General features: G+C 48.5%; 1 long non-coding RNA gene across 1 annotated transcript; it reads left to right on the top strand.

Annotated features, from left to right (window-relative positions):
* Positions 1–8387: 8387 nt before the first annotated feature.
* On the top strand, positions 8388–9046 carry LOC140217192 (uncharacterized). Its single transcript, XR_011893722.1, has 2 exons — positions 8388–8671; positions 8774–9046. It is a non-coding gene; the product is annotated as an uncharacterized lncRNA (long non-coding RNA).
* Positions 9047–26265: the final 17219 nt, after the last annotated feature.

Below are 26265 nucleotides of genomic sequence, written 5' to 3'. Positions count from 1 at the left end.
TTAAGGCTCATCCATAAAATTACACCCCACATTTCATTCATGTGAAGCAGCTGTGGTAGTAAAAGTTGAAGCATAAAGCTGCAGTAAAATGACAACTAAAAAAGGTAAAAGAAAAACAAACAAACAGCGGACTCTGTGAGACTAACACTCCTGTTTCAGGTTGTGATGCTGGCTCCTCACCCCCTCCACTGCTCCCCGCAGTAGGCTCGGACTTGGAGGCTGCGCTGGAAGAGACCCTAATTTGGATGTTGAGTTTTTCACGGTACTCATTCACCTCTTGGCCTTTCTGTACAATCTTCTCATTTAACAGCTCCATTGATTTCGAAATATTTTCCTTGTTTCACTCCACAGCAGGAACGATATCCTTGACCGTCCTTTTAACAAGCACACCTCCAGCCATTCGGTAACAGAGTCGGTCGCCATCAACTTTCTGAAGTGCTTCAGCAACCAAGTTGTGCTCGTTAAGTTCCATTTCCAGTTCGATAAGTTTTGCTGTCAGGGCACGTTGCTCTTGCCTCAGTTGGTTAAATCCGTCTACCGCTATGCATCACCAACTAGCGCAGCACCAAGTTTTATTGCAACAAGATCAGGCGTCAAATAGCAAGGCGCTACACTTCGTGTTATCGTACAGATTTTCCTTTTAGAGCGCAGCTCTTTGGCGTCCGTTCCTGGGTTTCGCGTCGTCGTCGGCGTTGTCGTCGGCCTCGTAACCAGCTCCGCCCCCCTTTCATCCCCCCAGCGCTAGCAGCGACCGACTGATACCGCTGGATGCCGCTGACGCCGCTAGAGAGTCAAGATAACGTGACTGCATAGAACACCGTCGCCGCCATGCAGAAAGAGGAGGAAAGGGTCCCCCCCCCCCCCCCCCCCTGTTCTTGTGTGGCGGATAGGGTGCTCTTCAGTTGCCGACGCGCCGGTTATTTCACGTAGGCCCCGGCACGTCGACGAATACGTGCCCACCTTCCCACGGCTAGACCTGGTTCTTAGCGCTGCGGAAGCGAGGGTATCATATTGTTTGTGTCGGCATCGGCGGCGTTGTCCCTGAAACCAACTCCGCAGCTGGGGTTGACTCACTATCGGCGTCAGCGGCATCAGTCAGTCGCTGCTATCTCTTCCCTCCTCCCTTTATCGTGTTGTCCGCTTGCTGCGCGCGCTTCTGCCCCCATCGTTTGCCGCTGGGTGTACACGCCGCCCCCCTCCCCCCTCTTCCTGCGAGTCTCCGGTTGTCAAAGCGCCGGCTCGAACTTAATTCCTTTCTTCGCTCCTCCTCCAATGCAACCCCTGTGCGGTGGCAATCAGAGAGCCAGATCGGTGGCGGCGGATGTGTATATGTGCACCGCCCGAGCCGAAATTGCCGCTGCCGTTCGCCCTGTGCGGTGGCAATCAGAGAGCCAGATCGGTGGCGGCGGATCTGTATATGTGCACCTGCTGCCTACTTCGCCCCTACCGCACTCACGAAAGACGTCGTGCACTTCCTGCAACTCGCATTAACCGTCCATCGATCCACACCGATGTTAGTAGTGGGGGACTTTAATGTTGACATAAAGACAAACAGCAATTTCCTAACACTTATGCGGGAGAACATCCCGTTCCTCTCACTCGTAACGCGTCCCACGGCTGTGACAACCTCGCGAGGCACTTGTATAGATCTCGTCTTTGAGAATCAAGCATTGGTGTACCAAGTCGAACATATATCAGTCTATTTCTCCGACCACAAAGCTTCCTTCATGACTGTCAAGAACTGTTAGTGGAGTCTTTGTTAAAGGAATACGTGTGAAAAATAAAAAAAAAATTCTGTGATAGCGCATACATGTGTTGCTCGATTTCTTTGCCTCAATCTATCGAAAAGGTGAAACAGCTTATTTGCTGCGCTCAAATTTCGCATTAGGAAGTAACGTAATCGTCGGTAATTTTTTAATTTCAGTTTTACCATTCTTGTAAATCTGCATGGTCTTCTTTGTTTTCTTTTTTTTTTGCATCCAATTTACTGTCTCTGTTTCTTTCACTTTATTTTTGGTGACTCCTGGTTGCCTATTCATATCCTTTCAATTATCCTGCACCCGGTTGTCCTTTTTCTTGACCTCTTTGTCCATTATGTGTCGATAGTTTCGTACACGTATACTTGTGCACTTTAGCCGCCCATTTATTTTAATAAAGTCCCTGAGTTTTTCTTTAAAACCTATTCTACTCTGCGCTTTTCTGACTTCACTTTTGGATTGATGATTTTATTCCTGACAAAATGAAAATGATAGGTCTAGGTAACTATTGGTTTACGAGAGAAATTATCCATTTAAAGCGCAGTATTAGACGCTATCGTAAGCGAAAACGTGATAATTCATTCATATCGAATTTAGCTCTTGATATAATGTTACGAGAATCAAGGGAGCACCATTTCACTTTTAAGCTCGGCCGCTATGCGACAGAAAATCCTTCCAAATTTTGTCAATTTCTATCCAAAAAGAATTCTTACAAAGTAAATGAAATTTCCGTACCAGGCTTTGTTCCTACAGATAAAAAAGAAATAGCTGAGACATTCAACACCTTTTCTGAAAATATTTTTACGAAGTCGGATTCACGTGCCAATGTATCCAACGATAATAGAAATATTAACAACATTAGCATTCTGTTGAAGGCGCTACCTAACTTCTGTTGCGCTTAAACACTAAAAAGTCGCCTGGGTCGGATAACATTCCAAATGGGTTCCTGAAAAGATAATGTGGCTAAGAGGCTCGCCTATTAGTCATAATTTTTCACAAGTCCATCGACTCTGCCTCGATACCTGGTAATTGGCGTGCAGCAAGAGTCGTGCCTGTTTTTAAGAGGGTTCCCCATTACAAGTCAACAATTATCGTCCTGCATCCCTTATTTCTGGTTCTTGTAAAGTGCTTGAGCAAATATTACCAAAATGTATTAACGACCATTTAACGCAAGAAAACATTCTAAATGATGCGTAACATAGTTCTCGGCATACTCGACAATAACTCAGCTAATTACAACCGTTATTGAATTCTCCAAGGTTCTTGACAGAGGCGGCCAGATTGACTTAATACCATAACATTTTTTTGAAGCACTTCACAGGGTAGTACACTGAACGTTAAATAATTATGGCAAAACTCATCTCACGATGACAGTTGACAGCAATACGTATAGCAAACGGGCAATGTTGAGACAAAGTCATGTTTATTTAAGACATGTGTATGGTAATCCCTAGATTCTCGTTGATTCGGGTATACGCTGCATACACCGCATCGTCCCATTTTGCTGTGGCACTCGCTTGCCAAGGTCGCCCATGAGCATGGAGGCATGAAGACGACTGCATGGCGCTGACGCAGTGACGGTGGAATGAGTAAATAGGAATGACGCAGATGGAACGACAAAGCCGTACAACGACGAATACATGAGGAAAATGAGATGTCAATTCCTAAATTATGACGATGGTACAACGATGACAAGGTCACAACAATGTCATGAGCACAGAGAGGTGACAGCGATAGCATGACGACGACGTTATGATGACAACCGCATGAAGAAGTGGGAATGACGACGATCGCGCGACCAGAACGGCATGACGACGACTGTATGGCAACGAATGCATGATAGCGTATGTGTGACGATGACGCAATGACGACGGCGGCATGACAGGACCGGCACATTGACGATTGAATGACGACAGCATGGTTACGGTAGAATGATGAACAACGAATTACGGCGATGAATTGACGAAGGCGATGACAATGGGACGGTGACACTTGTGGGTGATATGGGGTTCTCCTCCGTACTTTTGGGACAAAGGAACGACAACACAGTAGTGCAAACAATCAAAAGGGCATTTATTGCACCTTTCATAGATCAATGCCTGCTAGCCGAGTTGCTATCCCCAAAACATGCCGATGGGCGCGTGACAAATCTAGAAGTCCGACTTACCGCGACCGCATTGCGAGCGAATATGTTCGCCCCATGCTGGATCCCAACGCCTGGTCGCTCGCGCGTACTGTCACGCGAACGGTGTCCAAGGCGGCCACGCGAGACGGTCTCGCAGAAGCATGGTCGGCGCACGCGCGGCACGGCACGTCCGTCCCGCTCGCAGTCCCGAATCCCAGAGGGAGCGCCTTGTCTTTCCGCACCCAAGTAACCCCGCAGCGGCGCGACACTCGCGCCATCTCTCGCACCGCGCTTGTACCACTCCGACCGCCGCGGGCGCCCGGCCACGCGAGCCGTGCGGGAAAACAGCATATCAGGGGATGCGTGAGAGTCGCGCATCCCCATACACTGGAGCGATGACGATGGTGAAACGACAGCGCGATGACGACGGCATCATGGCAAAAGTACGACGACGACGGCAAGACGAAAGTCGGATGTCGAAGTTACATTGATGATGATGAAATGACCGCAATGGCATCCCGACGACGGTAGGACAACGCTTGCATGACGACGACTGTATGACGATGATGCAGCGGCGACAGTGACATGACAACGGCATGAGGACAACTGGATGACAAAGAGTATATGATGACAATGGTGTGAGCATTGCTGTATCAAGAAAGATGCATGATGACGATGGCGCGACGTCAACGGCATGACAAGAGTCAGATGACGAAGCTGAAGGGACGATGATGACACGACCACGACGGCATTACAAGTGTCTGATAATGGAGGCATGATAACGACTTCCAGACAATAGCGGCACGACAAGTTTGACATATTCACGATTGAATGACGACTGTATGATTACAATGCAATGACGAAGGCGGTATGATGACGATTGCATTACGATAATTGGATAACGTTACCGAAGTGGCGGTAATCATAAAACGACAGCGTGACGATGGCTGATGTGACGGTGATGACGTCATGACGACGACATGACGAGTGTCGGAATAATAATCTGGAATGAAGGCGATGCAAAGACCACGACAGCATCGTGACCGAGGAATCGTAACTAGCGGCCCAAGGTATTAGACAATTTGAACCACTGGGTCGTAGTAGAAGGCATGACGACAGTCAGAATACGAAGCTGGAATGATGACGGTTGAACGACCACGACGACGTCACTTTAACGGTGGGACAGTGAATGCATGACCACTGCATGACGACGACAGCGTGACCGCGACGCCATGGCGAGTGTCGGATGATAGAGCTGGAATGACGGCGATGCAACTTCCACGGCGGCATCGCGACCACGAGCCCGTGCGTAGTGGCCTAAGCCATTGGACAAATTGGGTCTCTGGGACAGGGTAGAAGGCGTGACGACGACGGCATGACGCGAATAAGATCACGACGCTGGAATGACGGCAATGAAACAAACGCGACGGCATCACGACCTAGTGTCCCAAGCAGCTAGACAGCTTGGGTTACCGGGTCGGCGTAAGAGGCTCGATAGATAGATAGATAGATAGATAGATAGATAGATAGATAGATAGATAGATAGATAGATAGATAGATAGATAGATAGATAGATAGATAGATAGATAGATAGATAGATAGATAGATAGATAGATAGATAGATAGATAGATTCAAAACGGCTGAAGTGGGCAAGAAATGCTATTGGATTAATATTAAAATGAAAGGAATCGGTTTGCCCTCTGAAATAATAAACTGCGTTATCACCTGCCTATCCAGCCGCAAACAGTACGTTGGCGTGGCAAGATCCTGTTCACGGTCTTTAGATGCGTGCGAAGGTGTTCTGTGGGGGTCTCTTTTGGAACCAGTCCCATTTATTATTTACATTAACGGCATTGTAGACGTGGCGGAATCGTCTCTATCTTTGAAGTTATTCGCTGATGTTTGCATCATTTTTACGCATGTAAATGCCGTAAATAACGTGGCTAACGTAATAATGTAAATGTGTAAATAACGTGGCTGATTGGTGCCATAAATGGGAAATGGTAATTAAGTGCACGTAAACTGTGCATATGTACATTGCCAGTAAGAGTAACACACATTTTGTTTTGCTTACCAGCCCTGTTGAAGAGGTACAGCGATCGAAATACCTTTGACGTTTGACATTAACATCCAATCTCAACTGGACGACCCACACAAACATGTGCTCCACAGCCCGATAAATATAAGGCCTTTTAAAACATAAGCTAGGATACTCTTCACTTTCACTAAGGTTGATGACCTGGAAAACATTTATTAGACCATCTCTGGAACACGTCAGTGCTGTTTGGGACCCTTATACCCAGGGAATTGGAGATAAACTCGAAAAAATACAAAGGTTTGCTGTTCCGTTACGTCTACAAAGGCTCCAAACGACTTGACTTACCCTCGACTATACAACCGTTGTCCTAACTAGAACCGCTTATTCTAAAATGCAAAAGTGCACGTCTGAACTGTTCAGCTTCTCTCTACTTTGGAAACCTGAAAGGACAACCACACGATTACGTAGTGAAGCATACCGGTCGAGCCTCTAGTCACCAACGTAGTCACCGCGTCAAACCTGTAATCGTGAGAGCTAACCTGTAAGCATTCGTTCTCCCCGCCAGTAATTACGGAGTGGAACTAATTACGACCTACTTAGTCCTTGTTATACGTACTTATGTGCGATTTGTTACCATGTCTTTCTTCATATTTCTTTGTACACCCTTCTCTTGCTTGAACCCTTTGCCTGCAATATTGTAAGAAATGAACAAATGAATAAACAAATAAAAGAGGCTCAACTAAAGCTTTCCTGCATTGCCTCATTTGTGGTTTCACCGTGGGCCCCCAAGGCGAGCCGGCCTACCGTAGATGGTGATGTTGACAGTGCTGCTGATTTATTGGCATCCCCTTCGAAATGGGGTGGAGGACAAATAGTAACGTAGCCTGCTTGCGTTAATCAGGTATGCTGTGCGTGCTTTTCCTCTAGCGTTTTTGTGTACATCTACCTAATATTTTATCTCTTCTTCAAAAACTTATCTACCCTGTACCACTACCTATGTAAAGCTGATAGTAGTAAAGGTGATAGCGACGTCTTGAGGCGTTTTCTCCAACTACAACGCGTTAGAGATCGCGTCAGTGTTATCGTCATAAAAGTACAGCCCGTTAACGATTCTTACCAACGCTTTACACTAGCAATGAAGTAGAACATTTAAGACACGTGCTGCAGTATTAGTTTTGCCTGCTCTCCTGTCAGAAACTGCGTCACTGGACGTCGCTACCAACGCTGTTGCTGCTTCTATTTCAAGTCTTATGGTAAAGGCATATAAATTAAGCAGAGTGGAAAACAGTGAATTAGTGCTTGACTTATCCTACATGAGTAATGGGCAAGCGGTGCAGCAGAAGGTCCGCGTCCTGATGTACCCAGACGATAATGTGCTACTGGCGGACAATACAAGAGATTTACATAGACTTGCGAATATGTGTGGCAACGCAGCTACAAATCTAGGCCTTCAGTTTAGCGCAAATAAGTAGGGAATCATGATCTTCAATGAAGAGACGAGTAATTACATGGTGTCAGTTCAACAGCGAGTCATACCCATAGCCAAGCAATATATATACCTAGAAGTATACATAAACGAAGGAAAAATTTACTCAAGCACCCACCAAGATAATCTGAAAAGAAAGGGGAAACGGAATTCAGTAATAATGAAACATCGAACACATTGGGGCCACCGCCCATAAAAGGGTTAAAAAAGCATCTGATTAAACAACTTATAAAGTTCTACTCATTACGAAATCACTTTTCTCCGAGGCCCAATGAAATGTCGCGAAATATTATTCAAAATCTCGTGACTATCCGCTTGCGCACCGCAATCGCATTGCGAGCTACATTTATTGTGATAGAACAGTTGAGAGGTTGGCGTGAATCAAAGCTGTCTGTCTGTCTGTCTGTCTGTCTGTCTGTCTGTCTGTCTGTCTGTCTGTCTGTCTGTCTGTCCGTCTGTCTGTCCGTCTGTCTGTCCGTCTGTCTGTCCGTCTGTCTGTCCGTCTGTCTGTCTGTCTGTCCGTCTGTCTGTCCGTCTGTCCGTCTGTCCGTCTGTCCGTCTGTCTGTCTGTCTGTCTGTCTGTCTGTCTGTCTGTCTGTCTAACCGTTTTGCCGCACCCGCCATCGAACCAAATTGTGCCACTAGATACGTGCCACTGGGTATATGTCGCTCTTCGATGAACTTCTTTGATGCAAACTTGGGTCACTGGCTGTGTTCCACTGGGTATGTGGTAATTTACAATGAAAACAAAATTATTTGAAACATCTCCCGTGCTGGGCGGCAGCGAACCCACGTCATACGTGTTAAGACAATTTTGTTTGCATGTATATTCACATAGGCGTCGTACGCGCGTTTCGCGGCGGCGGCGCTACATGTCACCGCATGTCCAGTTGGAAGCGTCACAGAGAAGCCCGGCTGCATTCACGCCCCTTATATCGCGCATTGCGGCGTTGGCAATTAGCGCCGGATAGCCGAACAGGTGGCGCCACAACGCGGAACCGCGGAATGGCCTGGCGCGACTACCGCACGGCCCGAAGGCTGTGTCACCGCTTGGCGCGGCGTGTTCTCGTCGCTTCATTTGTGTAGCACGCGAGAATGTCGCGTTCTACCGAGTCCAGGCAAATGTATTGCGTCGTACGTTGTGCCAAGACCCCCGCGAACACGGCAAACGCGCCCGAACCGGCGCATTTCTACAGATTCCCTGCGTGGGCCCACTTTTCCGAGCGCCGCGCCACACGCGGATCCGCTTGGTTCGCAGGCAGAGGTAAGCGCACACTTCCAGCCCTACAGGTTACGTTGTTTAGTGAGAATTAGCGATCGCCTCGCAGATGCTACCTTTAAGCTTCCCCTGCTGCACGCTTTTCAGGTGCGACGGCACTGGTGACTGGGATTCCCGTGCGCACGCACGTTTGTAACCACCGCTTCGTCGATAATCGCGAGTCTGATAAGTCGTGGAGACCGAGCTACAGTTCCATAATTTTTGCGACCGTGTATAAGGAGCCCTCAGCTAACTGTCTGAATTGTTTTAATCGGTAAGTTTCTCGTGGAGGAACTGCTACGATACTGATACGCTACATTGTGAATCTTTTTCTGGTGACCGTTGTTCGTGACCTATCAATAAAATTGTAATTCCGCAGAAGATCTGCCTAACAGTAACATAACATTTTTTAATGTTGTCGCGGATCTTGTGCACACCAGCAATTACCAATACACCAGCAGCAATACACCAGCAATTAGGCTGGAATGTACGATGAGCTACACGCACTTGACCCGTACAGACCAGATTTCGACGGTGGGCGTCTGTGCTTGTCGCCATAGGTGGCACGCGCGCACGCACGCATGACTGCTGTTGGTTCTGATATTGAGTGGATCCGGCTTCACCTCATTTGGGTGACTGAGTGAATTACACAGGGTGCCCGAACTATCACGCACCAAGACTTAAAAAAAGGAGCAGTTGCGTTGCTTGAAGAAAACCTAGTGCATATTGTTTCAGTACTGTGGACTAGCCGCCAGTAATTCTTTCGTTTCTGAAGTTTAATTCGACAATTGCAATTAATTATCTAATTCGATAACCACTGTCCTAATTATCAAAGGGTCAATGATGCATTTGTAGGCACCCCAGGCACCCCCAAGTGACATATAACTGCTGTGTTTTCAGCGACGTACTACTTGTGTGCAATTTTTGCCCGACCGGCAAAGAAACCTCACGAAATATGAAGAACACCACGTGACTGCGCTCCCACCCACATCATGAAGCAGCGCCCTCAGATAATCTGATTGAAAGCAACTGCACTGCCTGTCGCAAGCACGAAGAGAGAGCGCATCACCTTGCTAATGGTACGGAAGGAGCACCCACAGCAGGTTTCGCGGCTTTGCAGCTATTTCTTCCTCTCTACGTCACACTTATTATCCGTCTGTCAAGGCCGGCTGATCACATTGATAATAAAAGCCCCTTGATAACGCGGCCAAAGCGCCGCTCTGACCACGCACGAAACGGGAAAAGCAATGTAATAGGCATAGCATGTTTCAAAATCCCGGCCTCGCTCGCACTGCCTTGTTAAGAACGGCCCAGCTGAGGTGCAAGTGTTGCCAGGCGGTTGCGAGAACGGGCGTCAACGCTTCCTGGAGCGCCGCCGCAAACCTCTAGCCACGGCGTCACTAAGTCGCCATTGTGACTGAATGCGTTCGACGGGCCAACTATTGTTACCGAACCCACCAACGCCGCCCTGTTCTGCTATGAGTGGGGGAGTTGCCGCGGGAACGTCGACGAAGGCCCCTTCCCACGCACCGACCAAGACGCAGGACAATGGCTACCTGGACGCGCTACCCGGGTCAGCTCCGAGTTCTACAAAGCCCCTCTGACGTCGGCTTCGGACCGTGCACCTGTGTGTGCCTGTAACCGTGTGCGTGTGTGTGTGCGTGTGTGTGTGTGTGTGTGCGCGTGCGTGCGTGCGTGTGTGTGTGCGTGCGTGCGTGCGTGCGTGCGTGTGTGCGTGCGTGCGTGTGTGTGTGTGTGTGTGTGTGTGTGTGTGTGTGTGTGTGTGTGTGTGTGTGTGTGTGTGAGCGAGCCGTCCAGGGGAGAGGCGGCGTGTTTACAATGACTGGACGAACGTTTCCGTCCCCTTGGAATCAAGGGGGGACCGAGTGCTTATAAGCCGCTGTTGTGCGGATGCTCGACACACTTTTCTTAAGCAGTCATGTTGGACTGAGACACTCTCTCAAGCAGGCTTGTTAGACTGACGTACTTTCTCTCGAAGTCTTGTTAGATTGATGTAGATACTGTAAATAAACCCATATTTTCTCGTTCTCGATGAGAAGCAGTCCTTCCCTTCATCAACGTCCTCAGCGTGGATAAGTTGGACGACGGCATGGGCCAGCTACCTTCGAATTCATTCCGGACTCCAATCTTGACAACGGGTTACGAGCGATGGGATTGAGCCCTATTCATAACAGCCTCAACAGAGTACTCCCGCAGCTATATTTCGCGCCAGAAATTTGCTTCGGATCAAAGCCAAATTAAAGTGACGGTTTTATTTTTTATGAGAGGGCATACGTGCTGCAAAAACAGGTTGGTGCAATAAAATAAATGCGAAATAAACAGGCCGCAAGCGATACATGTGTAGAGAAAAGGAAACACCATTGCGCTCACGAAAGTAAATAACCGTTTCTAAATGAGCCAAATTGGCAATCGGGGAGCCTGCACAAAAAAAAAGAATACATAAGATTTCAGTGTGCCCTTATCACCTATGAATTCCGCCGTTGAACACCAGCTGCTGCCTAGAGGACGTGTTCAAATAGGTCTTCTTTTGCAGGTGCGCAGTACTGTATCCGCATTATCACATCTTCATTGGCTTTCTTGATGACCGATGCTCGAATTCTGTGGCAGACATCTGTTATCCTTGTCTTGAGCTAATCTGACGTCTATCTCGGTCATGTAAGCACGATCTTTCACATAATCCCAAAGAAAGAAATCGAGTGGAAAGAGGTCAGGTGATCTAGCCTGCCAATTTACAGGCCCGTGCCTTCCAATCTATTGCGCATGAAAAGTCGCATGCAGCCAGTTTCTTGCTCGGCTGCTGCTAGTACTGGTGCTCTATCTTGCTGATACCACAAAAATGGAAGACGTGACAGCGGGACTTCACTGGGAAACTCGTCCACCACTCCTACGAGGATTTCGTACTCGTAACGCTATCCAGTCAGTGTGTGATCGAAGAAGATGAGACTGATTATAGCACCATTGTAAATTCCGCAGCCCACATTGAACGACCACTGCTGCTGGTGCCGATTGCGCTTTACCCAGTGTGCATAAAGGTCACTCCAATAGTATGCATTATGCAAATTTACCTGGGCGTTTCTGTGAAAATTGGCTTCATCCGTGCATATGATATTGCTCAAAAAGTCCAGTAACTCACCAGATTTTGTGAGGACCCAATTCGAGAAATCTAGACGATTCTATAGGTCCCTATCTTCCAAGCATTGGGGCTGGTTAAGGTGGTACGGATGAAATTCCGTCGTTTAGAATCCTCTAAACTGATTACTTGGAAAGTAATACCTGGGCGGCCACATCCAGCCGGCTAGCATGGGAGTTTGAGGCTATAAATGCTAGGACATCGATGCGTGCGTAAGCTAGGATTCAAAGATGGAGACGCTGCTGTTTCTTGAAGCTGCCGGTTTGTCTCAGGTTTTCATCATTTCTGATGATATTCGATGCGTTTGGTCTACCACCACATTTCCCTGACTGATATATATATGCGGCCTTCCTCTTGTCATTTGCAACTCCCAAAGCAAGGATCATTTTTACCTTCAGCTCATTAGAGAAAGACATTGCGACAGGGACGAAGCAAAACGCACCTTTAAACATTTGCACTGACGTTGTCAATTCGCTTTTGTGGTGATAGGTCTTGTGGCAAACAAAAAGAAGAACCATCCGTGCACTTTATCTACGCTAAGACAGCAGATATCACAGCTTGTTTCCAACTAACACCAAATGCGGCGTGTTACTTCGGCCGAGGCGCGGCAAATAAGGCACTAGCTCGATCACTATGTTTTACACCGAAGCTGTATGTGGCTAGCCGATTCGTCCGTCCGTCCGTCCGTCGCCTGTACGCCGAAAACTCCTTTGGCACTACCCCATGCGAATGCACGAAAAAGAAAAGCGAAAGGGAGGCGCGCAATTGGCTGCGCCAGTAGTGACGTGGTTGCCCTCCGTCGCAGCCGCGCCGGCGCGCAGCTGTTTCTCTCCGGCTCCGTAATGGGTAGGCCACGCGTCATACGTATTGCTTAGGTTGTGCGTCTGTTTATTTGGTGTCTTCATATTTTATCATGAACAGCTACCAACTAGCCCAACAAGAAGTGCTTTAAAGTATTCCTTAGGAGCAGGCGGCTTTCGTTCAGCAAAGGCGCGAGCAGAACCGGGAACGAGCTTGTCTACGCAGTCCCGATGCTGCAGCTCGGGCAGAACAGGCTCGTGCAGCCGAGCGCAAGCAGCAACTGCGTACCGAGGATCCGGCAGCTTACGAAGCCGTGGTTTAATGAACCATCGGGATTAACCCAGTGATAAACACTGGGGCCGCACGTTTCAGCTTCGCTGGTTAACCATCTGTATGGAGTGCTTGGGAAGGGATTTTTTTTCTTTATTTCCTTCATTTCGTTCTCGCTAACTCAGAAGGAACGTGTTAGAGAGAGCTCCTTTAGGATGCGGGTGGGAGCGCAGTCACGTGGTATTCGCCATATTTATCGGGGTTTATTTATTAGTCGGAAAACGTTAGTACGGAATTCGTACGTTGCTGAAAATACCGTAGTTAGATATCCCTTGGCTGTGCCTACAAATGCCTCATTGACACTTTGATAATTAGGATAGTACATCTTGAGTTACATAATTACAACTACCCAAATAAATCCCAGTGACGAAAAAATTACTGGCAGCTTCTCCACTGTACTCGAAACAATATGCACTGGGTTTTCTTCGAGTAACGCATTGCTTTTTTTTTTTTAACCTTGGCGCATGATAGTCAATTGGGACACCCTGTGTAGATTTATGACCTCTGCATGCAAGTGACGATGTTTCCATCCCTAATAAATGTTGTAACTGATTAGAAGTGTTTTTTAATGAATAGTTAGCTCTGCTTACCGGAAAGACAAGTGATACTGAGACAGATATCGTTCACGTGCATTTTACACGCCGTTGATAAAAGACACTGCCGAAGGAGTCACTTAAGTCCACAGGTTTTTTTCGGGGTCAAAAAAGCACGCAAAACATTTTGAAGCGAGGTGAACATGCAGCAACGTATTCATTCTCTGGGCATAAGCTATTCATACCTTTAGAAATAATTGTTAATTGGCTATCTCCTTCTCCTTAAAGATACAATAAACTTCGTGTTGTGTATATTTTTAAATATATTGTGTATGTGCATCGTTTTTACAATGGAAATTTAAAACAATGTTGAAGTGAGAAAATATGGATGAGGCAGCCGCCACTGGTACTTCTAATGCGCTCGTTCTCCTACTGTCAGGATTGGGAGAAATAAAGCAAAGTATGAATTGAAATCCGTGCACGTCCGCGCCAACAATGATGCAATAAGGTATCAACCACAATAAAATTTATATGAAGAGGTCGAGACAAGTCAAAAGAAACCAAAGAAACCTCATATGATATGACGTGGGTGACAGAACTCTGGCAGTGAAACGTTAGGCGGGGGGGGGGGGGGGGGGAGCAGCTTTGGCACTGCCGGGGGCGGGGGGCCTCAGCCCTTTCCTCACCTCGGAAAACTCCGGAGGGCGCTCGGGCTGCAGAGCCCCCTCCCCCCCCCCCCCCCTCCCCGTAGTCGGCGCCTATGCTCGTCGCTATTGTTGCGCTTTGAGTGTTCCTTGTTTGTTTAGGCCCGAGTTCGCCAAATAAAACGTTGATGGCTGACTGTTTTGATAGTGCTGTCGTTCCCCATCACTACAGCGGGTCAACGTATGTTTTAAGCTGGTGACTTGTCCAGTTGTACTGCAGAGCAAACGTGGTAGTCGTCCGATGTTTAATGGCTAAAATTTTCGTGTGTTTCACAGAAATGGTGGCACAACGCTAAATATTGTGCACCTTTCAATTTTAAAAGCTTGAGAGCCTTGCTTGGGCAATCGCTACAATTTTATTGGTATGTGTTCACACGCGTTTCCGAGTTGGCCTCGCCGCACTACAATGGTACATTGCGGTGAAGCATAGAAGTACTAGCGATTTACTTGAGTGATGGATGGCAAACCATGCGTGTTACAGCTGCTGCTAGTACATTTAGTACCTAAACTCCGATCCGCCCATTTACTGAAACGCCAACTAACCTGCAGAGGAAAAGCGCAAGCTTGCGCCTAGCAGGTGATCGCTCGTCGGCTTCAGTTTCTCCCAGAAACAGACGTAAAACTTGTATCGCTTGCTTTGTCACTTATACGCAGTTCTCTCTAGGCTATTCGGCCTGAAAATGTTCCATAGGATTATGTCGCTAAGCAAACCATGAATAAAAACTTCGTGATTTGTAGTGCGTGTATGTGATATGGTGTCGTGTGAAACGTCGTACTTCTGCGCACACTTAAAGCCATACTCGGCGGTTGTCCGTAGAAACTTATACTTTGTTGCTGCTTCGTCTACTTAAAATAGTGAATATTGTAGGCAGATTACTGCCAAATCATGAGAGAATGTATGAGTAGTAACGGTCATTTCGATGGCAATCGATTCCAGCGCGGCTGAATGCTCTTTCTGACGAAAAGAGGCGTAACTGCGAGTCGGCGTAGTTGGAACAGATTCATCTTAAATTTTTTTGTGCGCAAACAAACAGGGACGAAGAATAGGAGCAACACAAGGACGAGCGTCCTTGTGTTGCTCCTATTCTTTGTCCCTGTTTGTTTGCGCACAAAAAGTTTAAGATGAAAGAGGCGCTTGCAAGTGACTGTAAGCATTAAATACGCTATAAATAAACGGTGAGGGTTGAAGATGCCTAGACTGTGCAAGGCTTGGTCTTCGCAAAGGCCAAGGTATGCAAACATCGTACGAGACGTGTCTTAAAATATCACTTATACAGCCTCTAGTTACAGCTGTGCTTTTGGATAATGCACAGGCGTAGCTATGGATAGGCCTTGCATACTGCAAACATAGCCCTAGGGAGAACACGGGGAAGGCGGGAGATGGAAATCCAAGACAATGAGCAAAACGCATTGAAGAAGACAAGTCCACTTGTCGAAACGTTGGCTCCTGCTTTCACCTTGTTCTCATTTTGCTCAAGCATAGCCCTAACAAGATAAAAATTTACCCTGTAATTGATGAAAGCGGCAATTTTAGCAGCTCTTACGGCTAGAAAATGTTTTTACTTTTGTTTATCAAAATTGCAGGAAGCAAACGTTGCTGCATTGTGGTATAAAACAGGTGGCTTCCACGCATGAAATTATTTCATGTGACGGATAGCATCTCAGGAGTTTCCAGCACCTCGAGTTCCGGTTTCACCAATTTCACATCGTGAAGCAGATCCAACGAGCGATAACGGGCGCCGTGTGGCAAACCATGACCTCGGAGATTATGATGTGCCCACGCCTTTTTGAACAAACACGTCTCTTAATTTCATTGTTGTCAAACAGCGGGCTTCAAACAGTGCTGGAATTTTGGTTGCGAAGCTGTAAACAACTCGATGAAAGCAGATAGCCTGCGAGTGGCTTCCTGACGTGTACTGCCACAAGTACTCTACGCTAGAAGGATTGAAAACTGAGCTTGTTGACACATGCGTACGAGAATACTTGGAAACAGCGCGAACAGACGGGACAAGGTCCGACGACACGAGAGCAGTGTTGCGTACTCTCTCGTGTTGTCTTATCGTGTCCCGTCCTGATTAGCACGCTGAGCACCAACTCACAGACACTCCTACACTGGTGTTCTATCGCTGTTATTCTAGCACGCATGGAACTGCAAACCCGCTAAGCACGACGGCACCTTTACTGTAGGCACCTTTTCTTCATTTGACCAGAAGAGCTGAGTCATACAAACACCGTTATACGGGATGAATGTAAAGCATAAATCTTAAAAATGAACGTTGAGAAGCTTTGTCGTCAAGCTATGATAATGTGGCCAGATTCCGCGGACGCCGAAGCGGGGCGGGGGCGATAGGAACGAGATTCAACGTTGATTCCAAGTTTTATTGTTATGTTCCAAGTGAATCAGTAAATTTGCACTTGTGTTTAGGCATTTATTCCACGTGCTTCCGAAATCACTTTCACGACAAGCAAGACGGCATGAAGCCGGCGTAACCAGTAAGCTTTGGCTTGGCTACAGCTCGTTAGCCAATGCATATAGAGGTATCCTTTGTAACTGCATCGAGAAAAAGTAGAAGTAAAAGTAAGTGCTCGAACATTCTAGGCGGATTGTGATCTCACAACTGTTTGGGGGGGAAAAACCGCTTGCTTGCTCTCGTGTGGCTGATCAGAATCGCGCCTTTGTCATCAAAAGCGCCATTCTGACTAACAACGCGAGGACAAGTGCACTGTTCACTTTCCGAACCTTGATAACGTCGCAGATGCTGCTACCTCACTACTGGCAGCGTTTCGCTTTGCCGCCTGCCTCTCGAGTCTCTCTCAAGAGAAAGTGGCGCCACCGCACCGGAGAAAGTGAATTGCGCGGATTCGCTATCGCAGGGCAGGCACTTCGGGACAATTCGGGGTCTGGAAAGGACAAAGTGGTACAGAACACTGTGCCACACGTAAGCTGTGGGACAGCGGCACCTGCATAAATCAAGACGTCTGGCCACCTTTTGCTATCAGAAAGCAAATCTCTAAGCACACAATCATCTGCCCATCCTTCTTTGCAGAGAAATTAATGTGGCTCTCAACATGAAAATGTTCAAGAAATATGAAAGGTTCATGAAAGAGAGAAATTCTTATCCGCCAGACTTGTAGCAGGAAGCTGTAAAGGAAGCCCATACGGGTTTCTCAGAAAGAAAGGGTTCCATTTTCAAAATTTTTCTCTTTCATGAGCCTTCCTCCACCTTGCTAGCTTTCTCAGAATCGATTTGCAATTTTGAGTGTCCCTGTGCTTCTAGTTGCTGATTAATTCGCACTCGCGCTGTGATCTACTAGCTTCCTGGTCAGCTCAGATGGTAGAGCGACCGCCCCGGAAAGACGTTGGCCCCGGTTTCGATCCCAGTACGCGGATAACTTTTTCTTCAGCTACGAAACTCTCTTTCTGAGAAAGCCGTATGGGTTTCCTTTGTAGCTTCGCGCTACAGGCCAGGTGAATGACAATTTCTCCCTTTCATAGCTTTTCTATATTTTGCATAAGACTGTCACAGCAAGACCCAAGAGGTAGTGAAGCCAAGAAGGTAGGTGGATGCCAAGAAGAGGTAGTGAACATTATTAACATAGCCTTCATGCTCTTGCATGAAGTGCTTATTTTAGTAACCATGTAGTAAAAAGTCAGTAACGCACAATTATTAGTGGTACTTGCCGCAGTGGCTAACTTCTTACAGTTTCATTTTTTTTAAGAGTGTAGTATAGGCTGCATGCTTATTCCTACCTACCAGCAATGTTTGTTCATCCGTGCTCTAGCGACCGACTGTCGCATAACACACACAATATTCCGTGATACTGCTTCGGTGAAGAGTTATGCAGGGTGTCCCAAATATCATGCATTAAGATTTAAAAAATATGCAAACGCCTCGTAGCTGGGCAGAACTAAGGTAATATTGCTTGCCGTCACTTGGAGATACTCCCATTATTTTTTGCATTCCGCCTAATTACATGATGTCTTAATTAAGTGATCATCTTCTCAAATAATATAATTAGATGGAAAGTGTCAATGAGAAAATTGTAGAGCAACATGAAAAACTTCCGTTATAGCTTTCTGTTTCAATACATGCTACCTAAAGGGGGTTTTCCGAGCGTGAAAGAAGCCCGTAAATACAAGCAAAGCGCCTCGAGCGGCCAGTCGCGCGGCAATTTTCGCCAACTGCAATAAGAGACAAACTGTGATAAGAGAGGAAGTAGGTGCGGAAGAGAGAGTGCAGGTTAGCGCGCTACTTAGGAAACCGATCAGGGAAGTCACGCCAAAAGCCAAGCAACACGTGTGGTGGTCATGGTGATGATTTATTGGCACCCACTTTGAAACGGGGTGATAACAAATACTAGCCTGCTTGAGTTAGTCAGATATCCTCTACATTTTGCAGACTGCGTGACAGTACCCACACACATAAACAGTTCGTGTGTATCATGTGCACGTGTGTATGTGTATGTTAGGACTCTTTTCCTTTTCTTTTCTCTCTCACCTATCGCATCCCTTTGCCCCTCCCCCAGTACAAGGTAGCCAACCGGAGATAATCTCTGGTTAACCTCCCTGTCTTTTCTTTGCCTTTCTCTCTCTCTCTCTCTCGCTACATGTTTTTCGTTCTAACAAGTTTGTATACATCTCCTTAACCTATTTATTTCTTCGACACTTTCTCTGTACCTTGTACTGCCACCTATGCCTGTAACGGATCCGGCCGTACCAATATCTCCCCTGCTTATTTTCCACCATACTCTAACCGTATATCTTGCTTATCTCGACTGCTGACCGGTTGATGCTTTCCTACAGTTTAAATCCAAGCGCTTTTGGAAGGCGTACGTTACCTACGGGTCTCACTGGGTATGGGGTCACCATCTTTGCATTCCATTACAATGGGCTGAGTGGTCTGCCGATTTTCGCTGCAGCAGGCATATGCCTCATCTTGTTGCGAAAATATGCTCATGTATGTTGTTGTCCTTAAGCAACCAGCTCGAGCCTCAAATAGCAAGTCACTGCCCTTTGTGTTATCGTACATATTTACCCTTCTAATTTGTTTCTTCCCATTTTTGTAAATTATTGGTAAACAATCAAGTATCAACACGTTGTGGTGATAATCGGAGGAGTAATTGACGTACTGCAGGGACGGGGGGGGGGGGGGGGGGGATCGCAAAGGAAACAGCTAAAGGGGTCAACGAACTAAGGAAAGTTTTGGATGATGGGCAAATCGCAGTGTTCACGGTGCCAGAGGTTGAAAGGAAGTGGCATGAAATTGAAAGGGCGGTGCTTGCAGTAAACAGTCAGATTTGGACGCTAGTAGCAATGAACTTTGCGGTCGTTGACACCAACCGGGAAGTACACCAAGCGGGTCACGAAGCGCTTTTGTGCGTGGCGGGATGCATTTTAGCGAGCAAGTATACCTGCACTGGTGGGACGTCGATTCGCGGCACGGGCACCAGCTTTTCTGGGCAGGCCGCAGGCACTCGGAAAGCTGGACTAAGTACTGAGAGTAGCGACGGGCACAAGCAAGGGAGCATAGTTAGACGAAAAGGAGCTAAGAAAAGACGCACAATGGATTAGTATATAGACTGAGGGATGGGTTACGTAAGCATGCGGGATGAACGCAAGCACGATAAATGGCTGGACATTGAAACGCAGCTGAATGACGAAGCTCTTAGTGCGTACGCTTTGACCAAAACGCATCCACGGGATTTGCAGCAGCCGTCGGTTATTGAAAGTTTCATGTCGGAAGGGCGCAACAGAATGACTCGGTCAAGGAAAGGCGCAGGTCTAGTCATGATAATTAGGCGAGGTATGAAGTGGCAAAGGGTAGAAGAGACATGTGAGCAGCATTTATGGATTAATTGCACACGGGAAGAAAGAAAGGCGGGGCCCACCTATGACGTGGCTCACCTATGGACCGGTAGTGATATCAGAGATCAAAATAGAAAATTGATCGACTGTATTAGAAAGGATATTAATGAGTTCAGAGAATAAGGCCAGGTGATATTTGTTGGTGATGTAAAGGCGCACATGAAAGATTTAGGCATATATACAGATTACACCGGTTGTTTAGAGCTGGAAGAATAGGTGGCGCCGCCCTCTTTAGCTGGCTGCATAGCGTGCTCTGTTTTAACCTGCCCCTCACCCGTCCAGGGCCTTGCCCGCCCCTGGATTTACTGTCCATCTTTTCACGAAGGCTTCCGCGACAAGTGGACACCATTTGCATCCCGGTCCGACGCCAGGCCACTCCAAAAAATCCGAAGTAGCGCCGCTCCGCGCTAACCCTAGCACGCCGCACCTGCACCTCTGGAATGCATCGTCCGAAGAAGCCCTGCATCCGACACCCACCGATGCCCCGCCGGCCTCCTCTTCTCCCGCCGCCGGCGCCACCGTGCCCACTATGTCAACGCTCAACTCTACCGGTGACGTCAACGATTTTAGGCCAGCAGCCCTCTCTCAACCGGCTGCGTCCTTGAACTCCGCGCACGCCACCGTGCGCATTCCTGCCACATTCAACGCTGTGAGCGACGCCGAGAGCTCCGGGTCGACAGCCGCGCCGCAGCCAGCGTTCGTCGCTGCAATGCCTCACACGACCAAGCTCCACGCTGTAAGCGGCGCCAGGAGCTTCGGACCCCTGCAGGCCGTGTCGCAGCCAGCTGCATTCGCCGTCGCCGCCGCGGATGCCGCCGCGCCTAGCTGTTCCGACCACATTGCCACCCGACGCAAAGAGCTGCAGCCCGACGTCTTCATCGCAGCCGGCCGCGCTTGTTGCTGCCGCTTCCGGTGGATCTACGATTCCTGTGCTGGCCAATGTAAATTCTATGGACACCATGATACTCCTAATTTTTGGAGCTGTGGTCCTCTCGCCCCTACCTATTTGCCCACTACGCCTCCGGCTGACGTCGGCGGAGACGGATTTCACGAACATTCCGATAGTGTTTTCTGCCCCTCGAAAGTTGACAGTGGACAGGTAGAAGGAAGAAAGTGGCAGAAAGAAAAAAAAAAGAACAGAAAGAATCATTGCAGTAGCAAGCACGCAGCCCTGTTCGTTCCTTCTGCCAGGGGAGTTGCCTACAAGTTGCCATTATCCGGTGGCGCATTGTACATCGGCCAAACCAGATGATGCGTTAATGAAAGATTAGGAGAACATTGAAGATTACTTGGAGGAGATTCCCTTGATAACCTCCCTGAACATTGACGCACGTGTGACAAGAACGATAACAAAAAGATCCAATGCAAACCACTCTTTCACAAAACAACAATCCTATTCAGGCACAGGGATCAACTCGTGGGAGAGCTCATGGAAGCCTTCAATATACGTATCAGCGGAGATAAGTGCATCAGTCATACATCCGTCCGCTTCTCTGATAGGGAGTTTCGGTTCTTGGCCAACTCTATCAGGTACACGGGGTAACAAGTGATGCTCAAAATGATAGCCTTGTTTTGTTCTCTTTCGGTTTTCATATTTATTCGTGTATGCGTTTAGAATAAACTTTATTTGTGAGTTAGCGCTCGTCCTTGACTTTTCTAGGCTGTCCTCGTGTCTCCGCGCAAACTTTTTCAGTATGTGTCTCTCTCTCCCACATCCTTCGATGGCACCCAGTCACTCGCACTGACTGGGGCGCATTTCGCACTAATCTCCTTTCCAACTCCTCTGAATCTCACGGCGACCGGACGCTGCGCATCTCCGCAGCGCTTTCGGCCAGTAGCCGTTGTATTCAGGGGCGTAGTCGGGGGGGGGGGGGAGCTTATGGGGCTTCAGCCCCCCCCCCCCCCCCCGAAATTTTTTCGTGCTGTCCATGCACCACCGACCAAAACAATCCCCGGCGCCAGAAATCATTCTAAATTTCGCCTAGAATGTATTTATCAGGCTCAAAAAGACATAAAAAGACATTTGAGCACGCACATTCCGAACTCGGGCTGGATTTCGAGGCCTCGACCATGCACCGGTAGTCACATAATTCTAGGAGCCCCATACGAGCACAAAGTTTCGAGAGCATTTTGATAGTGAGCGGGCTCGCCGCGGCATCTCGTTGAGGCCGCGGAATCTACCGAGCGCATGAATTTAAATTCCCAGACTTTGGGGGTATAACGTTCTAATAAATTTTTGATGCGAAAGATGCACTGACATAATTGCAATCTTTGCGCATAATTGCAAAGGTTGATGAGCTGATTAAACAAAGTCGGGCTTTAGATTTTTCAATTACGAGACTCTGTGCGTTTAATGTTCTTATAGACATTTGACGCCAAAGGTGCATTGACTTTTCTAAAGGACATCGGAACATACAATGAGACAAGCCAAATCAACACACTATCAGACAAGTTGACAAAGCACGCAGCGAGCTCCAATGAGACGAAGCGTTGTGGCGGTTCATTTGTGCCGTCATGTCACAGACAAGAATATTGTCACGTGGTGGTGACGTTCAAGAACACAGCAGCAATACTGTAAAGAACAAACCTAACTTTTATTGGGCGAACCTGTGCCCACAAAAACAGGCTACACTTATAGCACAACGATAGCGGCGAACACTGTCGGCGATCGTCGAAAATCTGATCAGCGAGGCAAGCCCGTCGGCTTTTATACAGCAGTTGTCGAATGTTCCAGACTAATCGTTCGGACCCGCGTGCCTTCCACAATGTTCTACACCATTCGCGTCACGCGATGAAATCAGATAACACAACGTTCGGCGACAACAGACAGCCGGGTAGAAGCATCGATAACTTTCCAGAAACTTCGGATACATGCAGGCGCGTCCCGCGCTGTGCGATTACATTTGTTAGGTGGCGAAACGTAGTCGCCCGATAAAGATAAGTACACGTGTCAATACCCCCCTCTTAAAAAAAAGCATCGACCCGATGCTGCATACAAATGAAAAAAGAAAAACACCCGTAGCAAAGAAAACAAAAATAAGGAAGTTCGTCAGCGTCCGTAAAAGGGTTTCAGACGCACCACGTGGACCACTTCAGATCGTGTGCGGCGCCGCTGTGAATGCGAAATTCCGTCTGGCACGACCTCATAGTCCAGTGCGCCAATACGTCGGATGATCTTGTACGGTCCGAAATAGCGACGCAAAAGCTTCTCGCTCAGTCCTCGTCGGCGTATAGGGGTCCAAACCCAAACACGGTCACCGGGCTGGTACTCGACGAAGCGTCGTCGGAGGTTGTAGTGTCGGCTGTCGGTCCTCTGCTGGCTCTTGATCCGTAGGCGGACGAGCTGTCGGGCTTCTTCGGCGCGCTGCAGATAGCTAGCGACGTCAACATTCTCTTCGTCAGTGACGTGGGGCAGCATGGCGTCGAGCGTCGTTGTCGGGTTCCTGCCGTAAACCAGCTTAAAAGGCGTGATCTGTGTTGTTTCTTGCACTGCCGTGTTGTAAGCGAAGGTTACATACGGCAGGACCGCGTCCCACGTCTTGTGCTCGACGTCGACGTACATTGCTAGCATGTCGGCGAGGGTCTTGTTTAGGCGCTCCGTGAGACCATTCGTCTGCGGATGGTAGGCAGTTGTCCTCCTGTGGCTTGTCTGGCTATACTGCAGAATGGCCTGGGTGAGCTCTGCTGTAAAAGCCGTTCCTTTGTCGGTGATGAGGACTTCTGGGGCACCATGTCGCAGCAGGATGTTCTCGACGAAAAATTTCGCCACTTCGGCTGCGCTGCCTTTTGGTAGAGCTTTAGTTTCAGCAAAGCGGGTGAGATAGTCCGTCGCCACGACGATCCACTTATTCCCGGATGCTGACATCGGAAACGGCCCCAACAAATCCATCCCAATCTGCTGGAATGGTCGGCGAGGAGGTTCGATCGGCTGTAGTAATCCTGCTGGCCTTGTCGGTGGTGTCTTGCGTCGTTGACAGTCTCGGCATGTCTTGACGTAACGGGCGACGTCGGCGGTCAGACGCGGCCAGTAATACCTTTCCTGTATTCTCGACAGCGTCCGGGAGAATCCGAGGTGCCCAGCGGTTGGATCGTCGTGTAGGGCGTGCAGTATTTCTGGACGCAGCGCTGACGGTACAACAAGAAGGTAGCTGGCGCGGACTGGTGAGAAGTTCTTCTTCACGAGCAGGTTGTTTTGTAGCGTGAACGACGACAACCCGCGCTTAAATGCCCTAGGGACAACGTCGGTGTTTCCTTCCAAATACTCGACGAGGCCTTTTAGCTCCGGGTCTGCTCGCTGCTGTTTAGTGAAGTCTTCCGCGCTTATTATCCCAAGGAAGGCGTCGTCGTCCTCGTCGTCTTGCGGCGGTGGATCGATGGGGGCGCGCGATAAGCAGTCGGCGTCGGAGTGTTTTCTTCCGGACTTGTATATTACCGTGACGTCATATTCTTGTAGTCTGAGGCTCCACCGCGCCAGCCGTCCTGAAGGGTCCTTTAAGTTAGCTAGCCAACACAATGCATGATGGTCACTGACGACTTTGAATGGCCTGCCATAGAGGTAAGGGCGGAATTTAGCTATAGCCCAAATGATGGCGAGGCATTCCTTTTCAGTCGTAGAATAGTTGCTTTCCGCTTTTGACAGCGACCGGCTAGCATACGATATCACCCTTTCAAGTCCTTCTTTCCTCTGGACTAGGACGGCACCGAGGCCTAGGCTACTGGCGTCACTGTGGATTTCGGTATCGGCGTCCTCGTCGAAGTGTGCAAGTACTGGCGGCGACTGCATGCGTCGTTTGAGTTCTTGAAATGCCTTGGCCTGCGGCGTTTCCCACTTGAACGCGACATCACATTTGGTTAGATGTGTTAGCGGCTCCGCGATGCGTGAGAAGTCCTTGACAAAGCGCCTATAGTAGGCACACATGCCAAGGAATCTTCGCACTGCCTTCTTGTCGGTTGGCTGCGGGAACTTTGCGATGGCAGCTGTCTTCTGTGGGTCGGGGCGTACTCCTGATTTGCTGATCACGTGGCCTAGGAACAAAAGCTCATCGTAAGCGAAGCGACACTTTTCCGGCTTCAGAGTGAGCCCTGATGACTTGATGGCTTCTAACACTGTCGCAAGCCGCCTAAGGTGATCGTCGAAATTTCCGCCGAAGACAACGACGTCATCCAGGTAAACAAGGCACGTCTGCCACTTCAGTCCGGCTAACACCGTGTCCATGACGCGCTGAAACGTTGCAGGCGCCGAGCACAGTCCGAATGGCATGACCTTGAACTCGTAGAGGCCGTCTGGCGTGACGAAGGCAGTCTTTTCGCGATCTCTCTCGTCGACTTCTATTTGCCAGTAGCCAGACTTGAGGTCCATCGACGAGAAGTATTTAGCGTTGCAGAGCCGATCCAATGCGTCGTCTATCCGTGGAAGGGGGTACACATCCTTCTTCGTGATCTTGTTCAATCGACGATAGTCCACGCAGAAGCGTAGGGTTCCGTCCTTTTTCTTTACCAGGACTACAGGAGAGGCCCACGGGCTTTTCGACGGCTGGATGATGTCGTCGCGCAGCATTTCGTCGACTTGTTGCCTAATAGCTTCACGTTCTCGCGTCGAAACTCGGTAAGGGCTCTGGCGGAGTGGTCGAGCGCTCTCTTCTGTTATTATGCGATGCTTTGCAACTGGTGTTTGTCGAATCCTCGATGAAGTAGAAAAGCAGTCTTTGTATCGTCGGAGAAGACTTCTGATCTGTTGCTGCTTACTCACAGGAAGACTTGGATTCACGTCGAAGTCTGGTTCGGGGACAATGCTCATCGGTGTAGATGCGGCTGAATCCGAGAGGACAAAGGCATTGCTGGTTTCCACAATTTCCTCGATGTATGCGATTGTCGTGCCCTTGTTGATGTGCTTGAACTCTTGGCTGAAGTTGGTTAGCATAACTTCCACTTGCCCTCCGTGGAGTCGAGCGATCCCTCTTGCGACGCAAATTTCACGGTCGAGCAGTAGATGTTGGTCGCCTTCGATGACGCCTTCTACGTCAGCGGGTATTTCGGTGCCGACCCAAATAACAATGCTGGAGCGGGGCGGGATGCTCACTTGGTCTTCGAGCACATTCAAGGCGTGGTGACTACGAGGGCTCTCCGGCGGTATCGCTTTATCTTCCGACAGCGTTATTGACTTCGACTTCAGGTTGATGATTGCGCCGTGTTGGTCCAGGAAGTCCATACCGAGA

This window comes from Dermacentor andersoni, chromosome 4 (assembly GCF_023375885.2).
Source record: "Dermacentor andersoni chromosome 4, qqDerAnde1_hic_scaffold, whole genome shotgun sequence".
NCBI classification, from domain to species: domain Eukaryota; kingdom Metazoa; phylum Arthropoda; class Arachnida; order Ixodida; family Ixodidae; genus Dermacentor; species Dermacentor andersoni.
Note: the sequence above shows the minus strand (reverse complement) of the source record. Positions and strands in the feature narration are given on the sequence as shown.